Raw genomic sequence first — 19040 nt, 5'->3', positions numbered from 1 at the left:
AATGATAAATGCTTGAAACCTCCAAAATAAGTCAAAGATTAGAATACAGCTTGATGGAACACTTGTCAGGTAGCAGATTTTTCCAGTTTAATTCATGCTTCATAATAAAATGCTTCCTCCATAAAGAAAATATAAACTTGATTGTTTTTACTTATTACTCCACAGCTTTCCTGCAGATTATTGCCACTTATCTCATGCATATTGCAGTTAGCTCATGCAGTGGTGAGACAAACGGGATGCAGGGGGAGGGGCAAGATGGGCTTGTGGGTATCAGGTAATTGGAGAAGGACCAGTGGTGAGACAAACGGGATGCAGGGGATGCAGGGGGAGGGGCAAGAGAGGGGATTGTGGGTATCAGGAAATTGGAGAGGGACCAGTAGTGAGACAAACGGGATGCAGGGGGAGGGGCAAGAGAGGGGTTTGGGTATCAGGAAATTGAAGAGGGAGCAGTGGTGAGACAAACGGGTAGATGAGCCTCGTCAGCCTGGAAAGGCAGCTCATCTAAGAGAAGGAAAACTCTGATCTCAAACCTCCACTGCCTTGTGGCTACATCCAGTTGTGGAAAAGGCTTCAGGAGTCAACCTCAAGGCAAAATCAGGAGCCGGAGTCCCTGAGGCAATTTGTGGCTGAACACAGTCACGCTCTGGCAACTCCTGCGACGCCGCTGGAACCAAACGTATTGGCTTCTGCCTTTCCATTGGATCATTCCAGCGACGTGGAGAGGGGGGATTTGCTGCATGGGTAACAGCCTATCCTCCATACCTTCTTTACCCAGGCTTCGCGCACTGTAGAGGACACTCCAACTTCGCCATACGGCGTCGGCACAACACGGGAAGCAGCAGTTACCGGTTATAAGTCTTCGCTTGATTGGCGTAGAGCATGACGCCAGGGGCTGCTTCCGACGGTGGGAGAGATCATGGCATCTCATTGGGCAGCTACCGCCCGCCTTAAGCTGGGCAGTCCCCAGCCAGTAAGGTGTTGCCTCGCCACGGTCCGTTAACCTCACGGGGTGCGTGGGGTTTAGGGTGAAAACCGACAAGCGGATCGACAACTCTGCACCATGCAATAGAAAACAGAAAACTCCTGCCCTAAAGCTGGGCACCTGGAACGTAATGACACCTGTTCACCTGTGCATTACGTGTCACCTGTAATGACACGTAATGTTCATAAGAATGACACCTGGTTTCTCTGATGACCTGCAAGAAATAGACGACACACGCAAAACAGCTGTCATCGACATGGAGCTGAGCAGACTGCAGATGGACATTGTCGCCCTTCAAGAAACAAGGCTGCCAGATTCCGGATCTGTCAAGGAGAGAAATTTCTCATTTTTCTGGCAGGGAAAACCACCAAATGAAACCAGGGAACATGGTGTTGGCTTTGCGGTCGGAAATACCCTGCTGAAATCCATCATCCCACCTACTGTGGGAAGTGAAAGAATTTTGTCCCTGCAGCTCCAGTCATCAGCAGGACCTGTCACTTTCATCAGTGATTATGCACAGACTCTGTCGTCTCCAGCAGAAGCCAAAGACAAATTCTATGATGACCTGGCCACCACTGTCAAGAAAATCCCCGTAAAAGAGCCATTGTTCATCCTTGGCGATTTCAATGCTAGAGTTGGTGCTGATAACAGTTCATGGCCCACTTGCTTAGGTCAGTTTGGCACTGGGAAGATTGGCCAACGCCTGCTAGAGTTTTGCTGTCATCACGGTCTCTGTGTCAGCAACACGTTCTTCAACACAAAGCCCCAACATAGAGTCTCCTGGAGACATCCAAGATCAAAGCACTGGCACCAGCTCGACCTGATTCTCACCAGACGCTCCAGCCTTCCCAGCATCAAGATCACACGCAGTTATCAGGGTGCTGCTTGCGACACCGACCATTCCCTGGTGTGCAGCAGAGTGAAACTGCAAACAAAGCAACTGTACCGCACGAAAAAGGAAGGAAGACCTCGCACTGATACCAGCAAGACCCAGGACCAGGGAAAAGTGGAGGAATTTGCACGAGCGCTTGAGGAATCTCTTCCAGGCCCGGTCGATGCAAACGCATCCAATAGATGGGAACATTTCAAGAATGCCGTTTACAACAATGCCTTGTCCATATTTGGCAAGAAGATCAACAAGACGGCAGACTGGTTTGAAGCCCACTGAGGAGTTGACACCAGTCATTGAGGAAAAGAGGAGAGCTCAAGCAGCATACAAAGCCAATCCCAGTGAGCGCAACCTGCAGGTCCTCCGAACTGCTCGCAGCAAAGTCCAGCAGACTGCCAGGAGATGTGCTAACGACTACTGGCTCCAGCTCTGTTCTGAGATACAGATAGCAGCTGACACGGGCAACATCAAGGGCATGTATGATAGTATCAAGCAGGCCCTAGGTCCAACACAGAAGAAAATTGCCCCTCTGAAGTCTGCCACAGGCGAGGTCATCCAGGATCAGACGCAGCAGATGGAACACTGGGTGCAGCACTACTCTGAGCTATATTCCAGAGAAAATGTAGTCACTGAAGAAGCGCTGAACAACACTGAGTGCCTGCCTGTGCTGGAGGAGCTTGACAGTGAACCAACCCTAGAAGAACTTCACGTGGCCCTGGACTCCCTTGCCTTTGGCAAGGCACCTGGAAAAGACAGCATCCCTGCTGAAGTCCTAAAGTGCTGCAAAGAAATCATCGTCACTGAGCTGCATGAAATCCTCTGTCTCTGCTGGAGAGAAGGTGGAGTACCTCAAGACATGAGGGATGCAAACATCATCACGCTGTACAAGAACAAAGGCGACAGGGGTGACTGCAATAACTACCATGGCATCTCTCTCCTTAGCGTTGTAGGAAAGTTGTTTGCCCAAGTTGCACTAAAGAGGCTCCAGGTACTTGCAGAGAGCGTTTATCCAGAATCGCAGTGTGGATTCCGAGCCAACAGGTCCACCACTGATATGGTAGACAACTGCAGGAGAAATGCAGGGAACAGCGACAGCCACTCTTTATAGCCTTCATAGATCTCATGAAGGCCTTCGACCTGGTCAGCAGGGATGGCCTCTTCAAGATTCTCCCCAAGATTGGATGTCCACCCAGGCTCCTCAGCATCATCAGATCTTTCCACAAGGACATGAAGGGCACTGTTGTCTTCGATGGCTCCACATCAGACCCCTTTGACATCCGAAGCGGCGTGAAGCAGGGCTGTGTTCTTGCACTAACTTTGTTTGGGATTTTCTTCGCTGTCCTTCTTCGAAGCATGTCTTTGGAACTGCAACAGAAGGCATCTATCTCCGGACCAGATTAGACGGAAAGCTCTTCAACCTCTCCAGACTGAGAGCAAAGTCCAAAGTCCAGCTGAAATGTCTGCGTGACTTCCTCTTTGCCGACGATGCAGCTGTCACTACCCACTACCCACTAAAGATCTCCAGCAGCTCATGGATCGTTTTAGCAAGGCCTGCCAAGATTTTGGACTGACAATCAGCCTGAAGAAAACACAGGTCATGGTTCAGGATGTGGACTCACCTCCCTGCATTACAATCTCTGAGCATGAACTGGAGGTTGTCCATGACTTTGTGTACCTTGGCTCAACGATCTCTGACACTCTTTCTCTCGATATCGAACTAAACAAACGCATCAGTAAAGCAGCTACCACGTTTTCCAGACTCACAAAGAGAGTCTGGTCCAACAAGAAGCTGACGGAACATACCAAGATCCAGGTCTACAGAGCTTGCGTCCTGAGTACACTTCTGTACTGCAGCGAGTCATGGACTCTTCACTCACAACAGCAGAGGAAACTGAGCGTTTTCCACATGCGCTGTCTCCGACACATCCTCGGCATCACCTGGCAGGACAAAGTTCCAAACAACACAGTCCTGGAACGTGCTGGAATCCCTAGCATGTACGCACTGCTGAAACAGAGACGCCTGCATTGGCTCGGTCATGTCGTGAGAATGGATGATGGCCGGATCCCAAAGGATCTCCTCTAAGGAGAACATGTGCAAGGAAAGCGCCCTACAGGTAGACCACAGCTGCGATACAAGGACATCTGCAAGAGGGATCTGAAGGCCTTAGGGATGGACCTCAACAAGTGGGAAACCCTGGCCTCTGAGTGGCCCACTTGGAGACAGGCTGTGCAGCATGGCTTTTCCCAGTTTGAAGAGACACTTGGCCAACAGTCTGAGGCTAAGAGGCAAAGAAGGAAGGTCCATAGCCAGGGAGACAGACCAGGGACAGACTGCACTTGCTCCCGTTGTGGAAGGGATTGTCACTCCCAAATTGGCCTTTTCAGCCACACTAGACGATGTTCCAAAACCACCTTTCAGAGCGTGATACCAGAGTCTCTAGAGACTGAAGGTTGCCAATAGGGGATTGCAGTTAGCTGCTCACCTGAGTTAATACAAAGGCTTCTTCAGTTCAGACAAAAATCAAGATCTGGCTTTGCAGTTAAAAAAATTTAGCCTGGTAATGGGCCACTTGCCCAAGACAGGTAGCAATTCCCACCAAGCAAACGTGCCACGTGAGCAGCAACTTGGAGAATCTAAGGCTGCAATCCTAACCACACTTTCCTGAGAGTAAGCTCCACTGAACAAAATAGGACTTACTTCTGAGTAGACCTGGTTAGGATTGTGCCCTAAATCACACATGTAGCCAGCTCTGCACCAAGTCAGCAGCACGCACACGATGATAGTATGGGTGCTGGCATGTCAGACTGCATGTGTAGCGAGACGCTTTTAAGGATTACAAGATTTATACATAACATTGCCAATGTGTTGCTAAAATCCTGCTTCAGCTTCCTTTCTTCATTCTGAGCACACAAAATTTCAACTTTATCAGACACTTGCTCCCCTCAAATACAGAGATACTACCAAACTGGGTTCAATTTTTTTTAAAAAAAAACCATAATCTACATGTCATAGCCAAACAGAATTAGAAACACATATACTTAAATAAAAACTGGAGGCAAGGGAAAGTGTTGGATCCAAGATAAAGCATAAATAGCTTTTCCTGAAGAAATGCACTATTCATGAAGCCAAGTACATCCAGCTCCAGGCTTTCCTCGTCTCTTTCTAGGAAGTCAGAGAAGAAATCTGATTTATTTTAGAGAGACACAGAAAGGTCAGAAAGAAGACTGTGCTAGCAATAGTCAAGGTAAGAGACAACCTGAACATATCTGAGCCGAGAGTAAAAAAAAAAAAAAAGCTTGGTGACACACTGAATATGAGCAGCAAATGAGAGGGAAGAATCCAAACTTTATTTATTTATAGCATTTTTATCCTGCCCTTCAGGTCAAAAGCCTTCCAGGGCAGTTTACAAAATCATCACCACAACACAAACCCACACACAGTCCCAGCTGCAAAAAGTCAGCAAAACAAGTCACACAAAAAAGTCAGAGCAAATAAAAAGGAATTCACTGGGTTCCAAAGTTTGAGGGACTCAAACTTCCCTAGGAAGGGAATTCCACAAGGAGGTACAACCACAGAAAAAGCCCTCACAAGTGCTCTCTCAATGCAATTCATTTGCAGTAGGAACCCATAATAGTATTGGCAACCTTCAGTCTCGAAAGACTATGGTATCGCGCTCTGAAAGGTGGTTCTGGAACAGCGTCTAGTGTGGCTGAAAAGGCCAATCCGGGAGTGACAATCCCTTCCACACCGGGAGCAAGTGCAGTCTGTCCCTGGTCTGTCTCCCTGGCTATGGGCCTTCCTTCTTTGCCTCTTAGCCTCAGACTGTTGGCAAAGTGTCTCTTCAAACTGGGAAAGGCCATGCTGCACAGCCTGCCTCCAAGCGGGCCGCTCAGAGGCCAGGGTTTCCCACTTGTTGAGGTCCATCCCTAAGGCCTTCACATCCCTCTTGCAGATGTCCTTGTATCACAGCTGTGGTCTACCTGTAGGGCGCTTTCCTTGCACGAGTTCTCCATAGAGGAGATCCTTTGGGATCCGGCCATCATCCATTCTCACAACATGACCGAGCCAACGCAGGCGTCTCTGTTTCAGCAGTGCATACATGCTAGGGATTCCAGCACATTCCAGGACTGTGTTGTTTGGAACTTTGTCCTGCCAGGTGATGCCGAGGATGCGTCGGAGGCAGCGCATGTGGAACCCATAATAGGTTGATCTATTCTATCCTGAATCTGAGCAATCTTGAGGCACCTGGTCCTAAGCCTCAGGGCACTGAAGATAATGACCAGGACTTTAAATAGGACTCAGAATGAACCAGGATCCAGTTATGTTTCAGTATTGGAAAGATGGTCTCCATACACCCAAACCCTATGATTATAATTAAGAATAAGTTTAGACCATTAATATTTATATACTTATAATTCTACACCTACATTACTAGGTTAATAACCTAGCTGCTGCATTTTGTACTAACTATAGTTTCTGAACTGTCTTTAAAAGGCAAACCCATGAAGAATGCATTGCAATAATTCAACCAGAACGTTACCAAGTCATGAATAACTACTGTATAACTATAGCCAACTCTCACCCCCCCCCCCTTTCGAAAGAAAGTTTAAAGTTGGGGAACCAATCAGAGCTGGTAGAAGGTACTTCATGCCACTTAAATGACTGGATATAACAACAGTACCTCCAAATGTGAACTTGATCTCTCAGGGGAGTGAAGTCCTATCCAAAAAAGCCAAAACATCCACACTTGGTACTGTAACAAAAGCCCTGGTAGAACACAGTGTTCTATGGCAAGAAGGGTGGATGATAATGAGGTTGACAGACACCAAGTAATTAGGGAGAGAAAGAAAAGATGAGCACTTCAGGCTGGGACAACTGCGTTTGAGACAGCAATGAGATATCCAAGTGGCCATATCAGACAAAAAAAAATGTATCTGGGACTTGATAAAGAGAAGGGGCTGAGACAGAGGTATAGCTGGTGACTATCAGCTGGAAGCCATAAGCCTGATGTCTGCCTTCAGTAAAAGGCAGAGTGGTGAGTCAATGGAGCAAGACATAACATCTAAGGATAGGGAGAAACAGAAGCCAGCAAATCTAAGAAAGGGACAGAAAAGATAAGGGAGGTAACACTTCCAAGCAATCACAGCAGACTGCTGGTCAAAGAGGAGGCAAAGTGCAGGGAAAGGCAGAAAGGTGTTAAGCTGGAAATTTATTTGGAAATTTATTTATATGGAAATTTATTTAAATATTTATACTTTGCCTTTCCCTCTGAATAAATGGAGTATTCAAGGGAGCACATAAATTAGAGTGACAAATATAAAAAAAGAAATATAATGCAAACATGGGAACAAAATATAAAGTGGAATACAATAACTGTATCTAATAAACAAGTGGGAAACCCTGGCCTCTGAGCGGCCCGCTTGGAGGCAGGCTGTGCAGCATGGCCTTTCCCAGTTTGAAGAGACATTTGGCCAACAGACTGTGGCAAAGAGGCAAAGAAGGAAGGCCCATAGCCAGGGAGACAGACCAGGGACAGACTGCACTTGCTCCCGTTGTGGAAGGGATTGTCACTCCCAAATTGGCCTTTTCAGCCACACTAGACGATGTTCCAAAACCACCTTTCAGAGCGCTATACCATAGTCTCTCGAGACTGAAGGTTGCCAACACAACAAGTGCAATAAAAAACTTTAAAAGAAAATATGGACCAGAAACCAGTAACCAGTAACCAGAAAACCCAAAAGCAACAAAGTAAGTAGGCCAGTGGGAAAGGAAAGTCTTCAGCCATCACTGGAAGGTGAGCAGTCCTTAATTTCACTGCAAGTGAGTTTCATAACAGCACCATCATTGAGAAGGCCCTGCTTTTTGCTGACTTCAATCTGGCCCTCACCAGAAGTAGCACACAGAACAAGGTTCCTCTGCTGACCTTAAGGGGCAGACCAGTTTGCATGAGAGAAAGTGGTTCCTCAGGTATTCTAGACCTAGCCCCAAACCATATGGAGCTTTAAAGGTCAAAACCAGAACCCTGAACAGGATCCAGAGAAAGATGGGCAGCCAGAGCAGCTGCAGGAGCAGTGGAAGGGCCAAGTGAAATGGCCTTTCCCCCAAGATACCACTGAATACAAAGGTAGCAGTGGTGGAATTGTTGGAGGAAGGGACACAACAAAAGTACATGTTTTGTTGGGAGAATCAGGCGACCCCTATTCTGTCCCACCTTGCTCCTCTTTATTCAAGAGGACACACATTTCGTTTAGCTTTGATAACCAGTCTTAACTCGTACTCAAAGACTCCAACGCCTCAAGGGAGTCACTTTTTAAAATGAGAATCTGTCAGGACCCACCAGAAGTGATGTCATGACCAGAAGTGACATAATCAAGGAGAAACATTTTTACCAATCCTAGGCTGTAAAATCCTACCCACACTTATCCAGGAGTAAGTCCCATTTACCATCATAGTTGAAAGCATATACAGAGTAGCCTGTTAAAAGTACAGATCTGTAACATTTCCCCAGAGCAGTCACACACCATGGTAGCATCAATATATTAAAAATAAAATATTGAAAAGAATGGGGACCCACCTGAAATGGGCTCGCAACCCAACTAGTAAATCCCGACCCACAGTTTGAGAGACACTGCCATAGGCCATTCCACATTTGATAAGTTTTTTTTTCTACACTTCTAACAGTATTTTTTTGCAAATGACTTCTACAGCTCTACCCATATATGCAGAAAATCACCACTTTGATTATATGGCACCCTCCCCCATATCTGCGGTTTCACTGACCTGTGGTTTACAGCTCTCCCCATCATGCTCATGGCTCACTGTTTTTTTTCCCTCCTGTCACTGGGTTGTACATTCAACTGGCGAATATCTCTTATGGAAACTATTCTCTGCATTGGCAATGGCTATTTTGAATTCTGAAGCCATCCCAAAGCTATGTGCAGCCATAATGAAGCTATTCTGCAGCCAGTGAAATACTGGTAGCCCTTGTTACTTCCGAATGCTTTGGAGCCACAGCCATTGCTGCTAAATTCTTCCTAACATAAGAGATCTTGCATTCTGGGCAATGGTAAGTACAGATGTGTGCCACTTAATGATGGGGCTATGTTCTCCTATCTCCATTGTTATGCAATTATATCATTAAGCGAACATTCAGCCCAATCTACTGCCTTTGTTGTGTAAACAGACATGCCTTACCAGAAACTAGCTGACTGCACAGGCTACTGGAGATAGAATCTCTCTTCTTTGCATTCAGAGCCTCTTTGTTGTGTTTAACACACACTCTGCTGCAGGCTATGGGAGACCTGACTGCCTCATTAGGAGTTTCTTAGTTGTGTTTTGACCACTGTCATATATGAGATTAGCTGTTAAGTGAAAGGTCATTAAGCGGCGCACGTCTGTATAGAGTTCACTGTTATCAGCAGTTTTGGGTATCTGCGATAGTGGTAGGAACACATCCCCTGCAGATATGGAGGGGTGCCTGTACTTCCAGTATCTTAATGAAATGACATACATATATTTTTTCTTAAATAGAACACAGTATCTTTGATATATTCTTTTGATGATACACCTACAGAAAATCCCCAACCATTTCGCCCCTGATAACAAAAATATCAGTGTGGAAATACTGCCTAGGATTCAAAAGGTGGCACTGTGCATGCGGAAAACACTTCTGAACGCCAGGGTTCTAAATATTTTGCTGTTTCCTTCTATCTGCTGCAGCCATTATGCTTCTTTAAATGTGAATCCTAAGGTTTGGGGGACCCACAGGAGCAGCATGAAATATAGCTTGGGGGGGTGGTAGATCTAGGGGAAAAAAACTGGTGAAGATTCAGATCCTTGCCTTGTGCAAGTCTAGTTTTTCATGGAAATAGCAGTCCTTTCGACTGCTATTTCCAAATTTGGAGGCCAAATTTGGAGGCCAAATTTAGGCTTTTAGGCAGGAAGCTGAAAGCCAGGACCTCAAAGGTAGCGTTCGCTGAAGTGCTACCTGTTCCACGCGCAGGGCCAGCTAGGCAGGCGGAGATCAGGGGTCTCAATGCGTGGATGAGACGGTGGTGTAGGGAGGAGGGGTTTAGATTCGTTAGGCACTGGGGAACGTTTTGGGACAAGCGGGGCCTGTACAAGAGGGACGGGCTCCATTTGAACCAGAATGGAACCAGACTGCTGGCGCATAACATTAAAAAGGTGGCAGAGCAGCTTTTAAACTGATCCCTGGGGGAAGGCCGACAGGAGCCGAGGGGCATCCGGTTCGGGACTCCTCATCCCTATGGGATGAGGATGGGGAGGTTAGAGAACAACAAGACAAAGGCAGGGTAGGAGAAGAAATTGGGAAAGGTAGGGTGATGGGATGTGATAGACGGTTTGGCACAATGAGAGGATGCGGGGACAAAGGAGCTGATAAGCAGCCCATCCTGGGGCATTCCGTGTATAAATGCTTTTATGCGAATGCCCGAAGTCTACGAGCAAAGGTGGGAGAACTGGAATGTCTGGTGACAAGGGAAAATATTGACATAGCGGGCATAACGGAAACCTGGTGGAATGCGGAGAATCAGTGGGATACCGCAATCCCGGGCTATAAACTCTACAGGAGGGACAGGCAGGGGCGTGTTGGAGGTGGGGTGGCCCTTTATGTTAAGGAAGGGATAGAATCCAGCAAAGTAGAGATTGAAGGTGGGTCCGACTCCACCGTAGAATCTCTGTGGGTTAAGTTACCAGGCTTGTGCAGCAATGTAATACTGGGGGCGTGCTATCGTCCTCCAGACCAGAAATCTGATGGGGACCTTGAAATGAGGAAACAGATCAGGGAGGTGACAAGGAGGGACAGGGTTGTAATCATGGGGGACTTCAATTATCCTCATATTGACTGGGTCAATTTGTGTTCTGGTCACGATAAGGAAACCGGATTTCTTGACGTGCTAAATGACTGTGGCTTAGATCAGCTAGTCACGGAGCCCACCAGAGGACAGGTGACTCTGGATTTAATTTTGTGCGGTACGCAGGACCTGGTTAGAGATGTAAACGTTACTGAGCCATTGGGGAACAGTGATCATGCTGCGATCCGTTTTGACGTGCACGTTGGGGGAAGAATACCAGGCAAATCTCTAACAAAAACCCTTGACTTCCGACGGGCGGACTTCCCTCAAATGAGGAGGCTGGTTAGAAGGAGGTTGAAAGGGAGGGTAAAAAGAGTCCAATCTCTCCAGAGTGCATGGAGGCTGCTCAAAACAACAGTAATAGAGGCCCAGCAGAGGTGTATACCGCAAAGAAAGAAGGGTTCCACTAAATCCAGGAGAGTGCCCGCATGGCTAACCAGCCAAGTTAGAGAGGCTGTGAAGGGCAAGGAAGCTTCCTTCCGTAAATGGAAGTCTTGCCCTAATGAAGAGAATAAAAAGGAACATAAACTGTGGCAAAAGAAATGTAAGAAGGTGATAGGGGAGGCCAAGCGAGACTATGAGGAACGCATGGCCAGCAATCATTAAGGGGAATAATAAAAGCTTCTTCAAATATGTTAGAAGCAGGAAACCCGCCAGAGAAGCGGTTGGCCCTCTGGATGGTGAGGGAGGGAAAGGGGAGATAAAAGGAGACTTAGAGATGGCAGAGAAATTAAATGAGTTCTTTGCATCTGTCTTCACGGCAGAAGACCTCGGGCAGATACCGCTGCCCGAACGGCCCCGCCTAACCGAGGAGTTAAGTCAGATAGAGGTTAAAAGAGAAGATGTTTCAGACCTCATTGATAAATTAAAGATCAATAAGTCACCGGGCCCTGATGGCATACACCCAAGGGTTATTAAGGAATTGAAGAATGAAGTTGCAGATCTCTTGACTAAGGTATGCAACTTGTCCCTCAAAATGGCCACGGTGCCAGAAGATTGGAGGATAGCAAATGTCACGCCTATTTTTAAAAAGGGAAAGAGGGGGGACCCGGGAAACTATAGGCCGGTCAGCCTAACATCCATACCGGGTAAGATGGTGGAATGCCTCATCAAAGATAGGATCTCAAAACACATAGACGAACAGGCCTTGCTGAGGGAGAGTCAGCATGGCTTCTGTAAGGGTAAGTCTTGCCTCACAAACCTTATAGAATTCTTTGAAAAGGTCAACAGGCATGTGGATGCGGGAGAACCCGTGGACATTATATATCTGGACTTTCAGAAGGCGTTTGACACGGTCCCTCACCAAAGGCTACTGAAAAAACTCCACAGTCAGGGAATTAGAGGACAGGTCCTCTCGTGGATTGAGAACTGGTTGGAGGCCAGGAAGCAGAGAGTGGGTGTCAATGGGCAATTTTCACAATGGAGAGAGGTGAAAAGCGGTGTGCCCCAAGGATCTGTCCTGGGACCGGTGCTTTTCAACCTCTTCATAAATGACCTGGAGACAGGGTTGAGCAGTGAAGTGGCTAAGTTTGCAGACGACACCAAACTTTTCCGAGTGGTAAAGACCAGAAGTGATTGTGAGGAGCTCCAGAAGGATCTCTCCAGACTGGCAGAATGGGCAGCAAAATGGCAGATGCGCTTCAATGTCAGTAAGTGTAAAGTCATGCACATTGGGGCAAAAAATCAAAACTTTAGATATAGGCCGATGGGTTCTGAGCTGTCTGTGACAGATCAGGAGAGAGATCTTGGGGTGGTGGTGGACAGGTCGATGAAAGTGTCGACCCAATGTGCGGTGGCAGTGAAGAAGGCCAATTCTATGCTTGGGATCATTAGGAAAGGTATTGAGAACAAAACGGTTAGTATTATAATGCCGTTGTACAAATCGATGGTAAGGCCACACCTGGAGTATTGTGTCCAGTTCTGGTCGCCGCATCTCAAAAAAGACATAGTGGAAATGGAAAAGGTGCAAAAGAGAGCGACTAAGATGATTACGGGGCTGGGGCACCTTCCTTATGAGGAAAGGCTACGGCGTTTGGGCCTCTTCAGCCTAGAAAAGAGACGCTTGAGGGGGGACATGATTGAGACATACAAAATTATGCAGGGGATGGACAGAGTGGATAGGGAGAAGCTCTTTACACTCTCACATAATACCAGAACCAGGGGACATCCACTAAAATTGAGTGTTGGGAGGGTTAGGACAGACAAAAGAAAATATTTCTTTACTCAGCGCGTGGTCGGTCTATGGAACTCCTTGCCACAGGATGTGGTGCTGGCATCTAGCCTAGACGCCTTTAAAAGGGGATTGGACGAGTTTCTGGAGGAAAAATCCATTATGGGGTACAAGCCATGATGTGTATGCGCAACCTCCTGATTTTAGAAATGGGTTAAGTCAGAATGCCAGATGTAGGGGAGAGCACCAGGATGAGGTCTCCTGTTATCTGGTGTGCTCCCTGGGGCATTTGGTGGGCCGCTGTGAGATACAGGAAGTTGGACTAGATGGGCCTATGGCCTGATCCAGTGGGGCTGTTCTTATGTTCTTAATATTTTCAAGACAGGCTAAAATACTTGGCACAGCCACCAAGAATGGCTTACCAAGCCTCAGCTCAACAATTCAGTGCTTCAATGTCAACTATTGAGCCCAACTTCCATTTTTGCAAATCTAGTCTGTTTCTATTTAAATGCCCACTTCAGTCAATTCTTTTCCATCTTTCACAAATGAAAACAGAGTTGCTTTACTGAGGTCTGTGGGAATCCTAGATTAATTCAGCACACATGGCACAAATTAATAAGATCAGAACCTGGCTCATATTATACAGTCATTATGACTAAGAAGAGTCTTGCTGAAAAAACTGTTTAATTATATGTATTGTATAAAGCATTACTTTTTCTTAAAGCAAGTTTTCATTGCCACTGGGCATTCCTTTAATCTGGCATAATTAAATTGCACTGAGAAGGCTCCATTTATGTTCCCTATGCTTACATACAACTACGATTGCTTTTTACATAGCTCACACATATGAGTCCTCACAACTGTAGAGCCCAATCTTTAAGAGCACCATATACAGAATATAATCTAATTTTTTTGACTTCTTTGTGGCCAAAGGGATAATTCGTAAAAGTCTAATTTTCACTGCCAAACTGTTCTTAAGTAGTTTTGGAACCCCTGTGGATTAGAAAAAAAATCAGTGGATACAAAATCAGTGGGAAAATAGCTTCAAAGACCCACTTCCAGGTTTCTTTCTCCTCCATTATCATGCCAGAATGCACTGGTATAGATGCTATACCACATTCAGCCACTAGATGGGAAGAATAATGGAATCTAATGGAATGAAAGTACGTATTTGTTTAGATTCCATTATGCACCCCATCTAGTGACTGAATGAGGTACAGTGTCTATACAGGTGCATTCTGGGGTGATAATGGAAGAACAAGAAACCTGGAAGAGGGTCTTTAAAGCTATCTTTAACTCTGAGAAGCTCGCAACCAGTGCAGTTTAACAGCATGAAGGTAGGAAATGGGATTTTGGTGCTTTTTTCCCCTTGTTACAAGGCATTTAAAAGGTGGACCCTGGTATCAGTGGTGGGTCAAATCAGAAAATACTGAAGTCCCACCTCTATGTGTGTGTGTGTGTTATATTACATTACATTATATATTATAGTCTCTCTCTCTCTCTCTCTCTCTCACACACACACACACACACACACACACGGGCCAATACTGTAAAAAAAATTTTTTAAAGTATATGCCCTTCAATATAAATATTTCCAGGGCAACATACAAGAACAACAATTCAATTAAGATACAAGGCTGAAACTTAGAAACTATAACAAAAACCAACACCTAAACAAAATTAAGAGGCAGAAGAGTCTCTAAAAGTAGATCAGACATTAAAAGCTTGTTGAAATAAAAAAGTGTTTTCTAATAACAAACACACAATTAAGGAGTCTGGCAGGTCACCAGAGCAGAGGACATGCCAGAATCTTGAAATGACCATCTCTTGCTCTGCTCATCCGATTTCACTGTGCCACAGAGCAGATACATCAGTAACAGAGGTATGACTTCTCACAACATAGCAGGTACTCATGGATTAATCTAGGGTCTTTATATGAAAGAGTAAAGGTCCTAGAGGCAACCTGGTAGACTGGAAGAGGCTCAGTAGAGCCACCCCTCACAAGAACTTACACGTGGGGGGGGGGGTGTCTGAGGACAGCTCCCTCCCACAGGGATGTTCCAGGGCAGAGACCAAGACCTGATGCTACAAGTGCTTATCCTCAGTCCTTTTCCAGGCCTGACTAGAAGAATTCCACCAGGTGCTTAGATTGATGGTGGATCAAAGGGCACCCTTCTGCCCTGGCACCACATGATAAAAACCTGGTGTGTTTTGTAGACCAGAACATGGAGGATTTCCTGGCTAAGAGCAAGGTAGCCATAACTGATTCAGAATAACCGAGGACAGAAAGGCTCTGTCACTCAACCTACATGCTGTGAATTGGAGGATGCCTAGTTGCAGGTGGTGAAATGGTCACTGCCTTCTTCACAGTTCTGCAGTCACCCCTGCTTTTGCCCTTGGGTTCATGGAACTTGTGAGATAGGGTCTTGCCTGGGACTGTAGATGGAATGGGTATGGCCATGTCTAGGGAGCTGTGTACCTCCTTAGTAATCAGTTGTTAGAGACACATTGTGAACCCATCCAGACTGGGCAGGATGAGGCCCTAATCCCCTCTTACTTCCTGGGATTGTTGGCCCAACTGGGTCTGAGCTATTTTGAAAAACCTAGAGAGCTGGTGGTAAGGCTAAGTGTTTCTCCTGGTCACTCATCTCTGAAGCTGACAATGCCATGGCCTCGTAACCCATCTATCTGGGTAGAGTAAGGAGAAATTGATGGGTTTTTGTTTGCTTTTGCTAGGCATTGATCATGGGGGGAGGCAATCACTATGTTTCCTGAAGGTTGTAGTCTATCCTGGCCCAAGGAGAAGAAGCAGAGTTGGAGTGTCTAGTCACACAGAGGAGCACAATGGTGTTGGTCACTTCAGAGGGAAAGGCCCATGCTGTTATGCGCTACCTGCTCTTCAAAGTCTGCTTATGGCAGAGTGGTGCCAGCAAAGCAGGCTGTACCCCATCTTGTGAAGACAGACAAGCCCTTGAGGAGCTGCCATCTTCTGAGCTGCTTGTCCACAAGATGCAAGTATCCGCTTCTGGGCTTGTGAGCTCCCTGATGCATCCAGTGGGCTGATGTGTGATACAGGAAGCTGGACTAGATGGGTTCTGGGCCTGATCCAGCAGGGCTCTTGTTATGTTCTTTTGCTTTTCTATGGCCCCATAGCCTTCCTTGTTGCAAGGGGAGGAATGACTGCCTTCAGGCAAAAACCCATGTTCTGTCTTCATCTTTTCCCAGGCATTTATGGGAAAGCCACAGGCTGTTTTAACCTGCTCAGGGTCAGCAGCTGTCAATCTTTACCCTGCTGCACCAATGACAGCAGGATATGGGGTCTGTGTTGATGGATCCATTGTGGCCTGCTGTTTTAGGATTTGGTCACTCAGAAGAGACAACTGAAAAGACTGAGAGCTTGAAACTGACCCTGCCTGCACAAGGGAGAGGAGCTTCCCTAATGCTCAAGACTGAGCTACTAACAGAGAACCATACAATACAGCAGAAAATTACTTGTAAGTGAGCTGCTGGACAGAACATTTATTGAAATGCTGTGATTGTTGTGGATCACATACTACCAAAATGGTAATTCAGTCCCAGGATTCAGGAGTTCAGGATTTAAGAGTGGAATCTCATGCCTTCTCTTGCTCTACAAGGTTCAATTCAAAGTATTTGAGTACGTATTTAATAGCTATTGCCTCTTGAAAATGTCAAATTTTGAAAATATGACTATAGCATTTTACAGGTTAAGTAAAAATCAAATAGAAGGAAGCAAGAAGCAACAACAGTTCACTATTCTGAAAAGAAACCAAAATATTTATTTTTAAAATGAATAACACTACCTTATTAGCCTCTCTCTATGCATCTAAACATCTTCATTAAAAACAAACAATACCATAAAAGGAGGATTTTACTACTCCCAAGGGCTCATGACCATCAGACTCACAGACTATCAATGCATTATTTGTACTAGTTTTGAAGCAGAATTTGAAAACAAGCTGACACAGTGCTGAGAAGGAAGGACTTGTGAATGGTAAAATACATTAAGCTGCACCTTAAGCACTGGTCTTTTTGCTCAAAGCGCCTTGGTTACTGATGAAACCAAAACTACGACATACTTTTCTTTGAATTCAGAAACGCCCATCCAAAATGGCAGACCCTCAGTCTCAGTAGTTGAGTGTTAGCTAAATTGCTTCAAGCTTTGTCTAAATCAAAATATATTAGTGCACAAACATCCATTTGTTAATTATTTTAGCTGCTCCTATATTAGCTTGAGTGACTGGTAGCTTGGTCCAGATCCAAATTATTCCAACAGGGCTGGAAAATACTAGGCAACTGGCTGTCAGAGCTCTTAAGACTGCAAATATTTTCCTAGTCTCAAAACAGAACTGCCTTGCTGAATAAAACCAGGATCAATCTAGTCAAGCAGACTGTTTTCAACAGTAATCAGACAGATGCCACTGAAGGCAGGCTATGATGGCCAAGGACAGCATAGGCAGTGTCTGATGTTTGATCTGTTACTTAAAGGTGTGCGACCTCTGTATGAAGGCTCCATTTAGCTACCAGGGCTAATAGTCTTCATCTATCCTGAATTTGCCCAATCCTTTCTCAAAGTCATCTGAGACCATGGCCTTCCCCATATCTACAGTTGTGAATTCCATGCATTAATAAAAAAACCAGTTCCGTGAAGTTGAGTGGGTTGATGTTATTAATTAATTAATTAACATTAATTAACAGTATTTATATACCGCTTTTCTATCATTATAAAGTCTGAATATTCTAATCCTCACTACGTAAAGACTATTTCTGAGCACAGTATAAAGTGAGACAGAAAGAATCAATCTTGTAAAGGGGATATAATCTGATCAGGTTTTAGAAAAATCAGATTTAAAATGAATTATAGGAATTTTGAAATGTTGCTTTGAATTTGACTAGTCATACCTGTTTGTACCATTTTTGTTCACCCCAAAACATATTTCCCCTCTGGTAAATTACATTATGGGGGAAAAATTCCAGGATGTTGCAAGGATTTGCTTTTCCATTGGTCTGTTGAAACTAATTATTAGATGTTAAAGTTCCCATTTTAAAGTACTCGTGTAACTAAGGGTGCCAATTTGCAACTCATGTCTGTCTGGCAGATGGAACCTTCCCCAGTGGAATCAGCTTCCCAGAACAAAAGTGACTGTCTGGGGCAAGTAAGGGCAGATTCGATTCACCAATTCAGATTCAAAGCTTGATTTCAATAGTCCAAACTTTTAACACTTAGCCACTGGATGTTATAATGTTCTTGTACCAGCATGCAAAGAAAACATCTTAAATGAGCAATACAAAAAGTCTCACACACTAAGAAAACTCCACAAAATAAAGTTTTTACTAAGCTTCAAAACAAAGCGCCACAGCTGAAAGAAGACTTTCAGTTTGGACTTTACGAACACATTCTTCAAATACCAGTAATATTAAAAGTCTCAGAAGAGGCAAGACCTTGTTCCCTAACCGTAACATTACAGTTTAATCCTTGAAACAGCTGATAAAAACCCCTGCAGTTTAGCTGGACAGCTTGAAGGGAAAATCTGGCATTCTGAAGAAGAAAAACTGAATTTGTGAAACATCTTACAATGTAGATAATATCTGAACCTCTGAGGACCCTCCATGATTGCTACTCCAAATGCTCAGATCTTTGCTGACTTATGGCAATTCTGCTGATGATTATTCAATTCATTTTCATCAGTCTTCCACATCATTCAGTCATGCAACACTTGTTCACAGTGTTGTAGTTACAAAAATAATTTTCTTACATCTTAACACACATCAGAGTACTAATCTAAATGTAAATAAATCTGTTAACACAATATTAATAGCACTGGATGAGTCAAAAGCGTGGTTTTGCAAAGACTGATTAGCATTCTTTTTTGGACAGTCTGTTGGTTACAGTTCTTTAAATCTAACATGTTGAGGGGGAGTCGTGGTAAAAACATTCAACAATACCAAAATCACACACTCAACAGCAATTCACTTTTCAAATATCTTGAATTTTATAATACATACCAATTTCACAATGTAAATTGCCACATTGTCAGCCTTAATTGAACATTTTAAGGCACTGACAATTCATTTTTGGATCCATCTATTTACCTTCAAATAGGTTT

At 45.0% G+C, this 19040-nt stretch overlaps 1 protein-coding gene across 1 annotated transcript in view; it reads right to left on the bottom strand.

The window, feature by feature from the left end:
* FRS2 (fibroblast growth factor receptor substrate 2) overlaps positions 1-19040 on the bottom strand; it is a 55641-nt gene that overhangs the window by 10491 nt on the left and 26110 nt on the right. The gene's annotated exons all lie outside the window — the stretch shown is intronic.

The sequence above is a fragment of the Tiliqua scincoides genome, chromosome 7, assembly GCF_035046505.1.
Source record: "Tiliqua scincoides isolate rTilSci1 chromosome 7, rTilSci1.hap2, whole genome shotgun sequence".
Taxonomy (NCBI): Eukaryota; Metazoa; Chordata; class Lepidosauria; order Squamata; family Scincidae; genus Tiliqua; species Tiliqua scincoides.
This window is presented reverse-complemented; position numbering and strand designations above follow the sequence as displayed.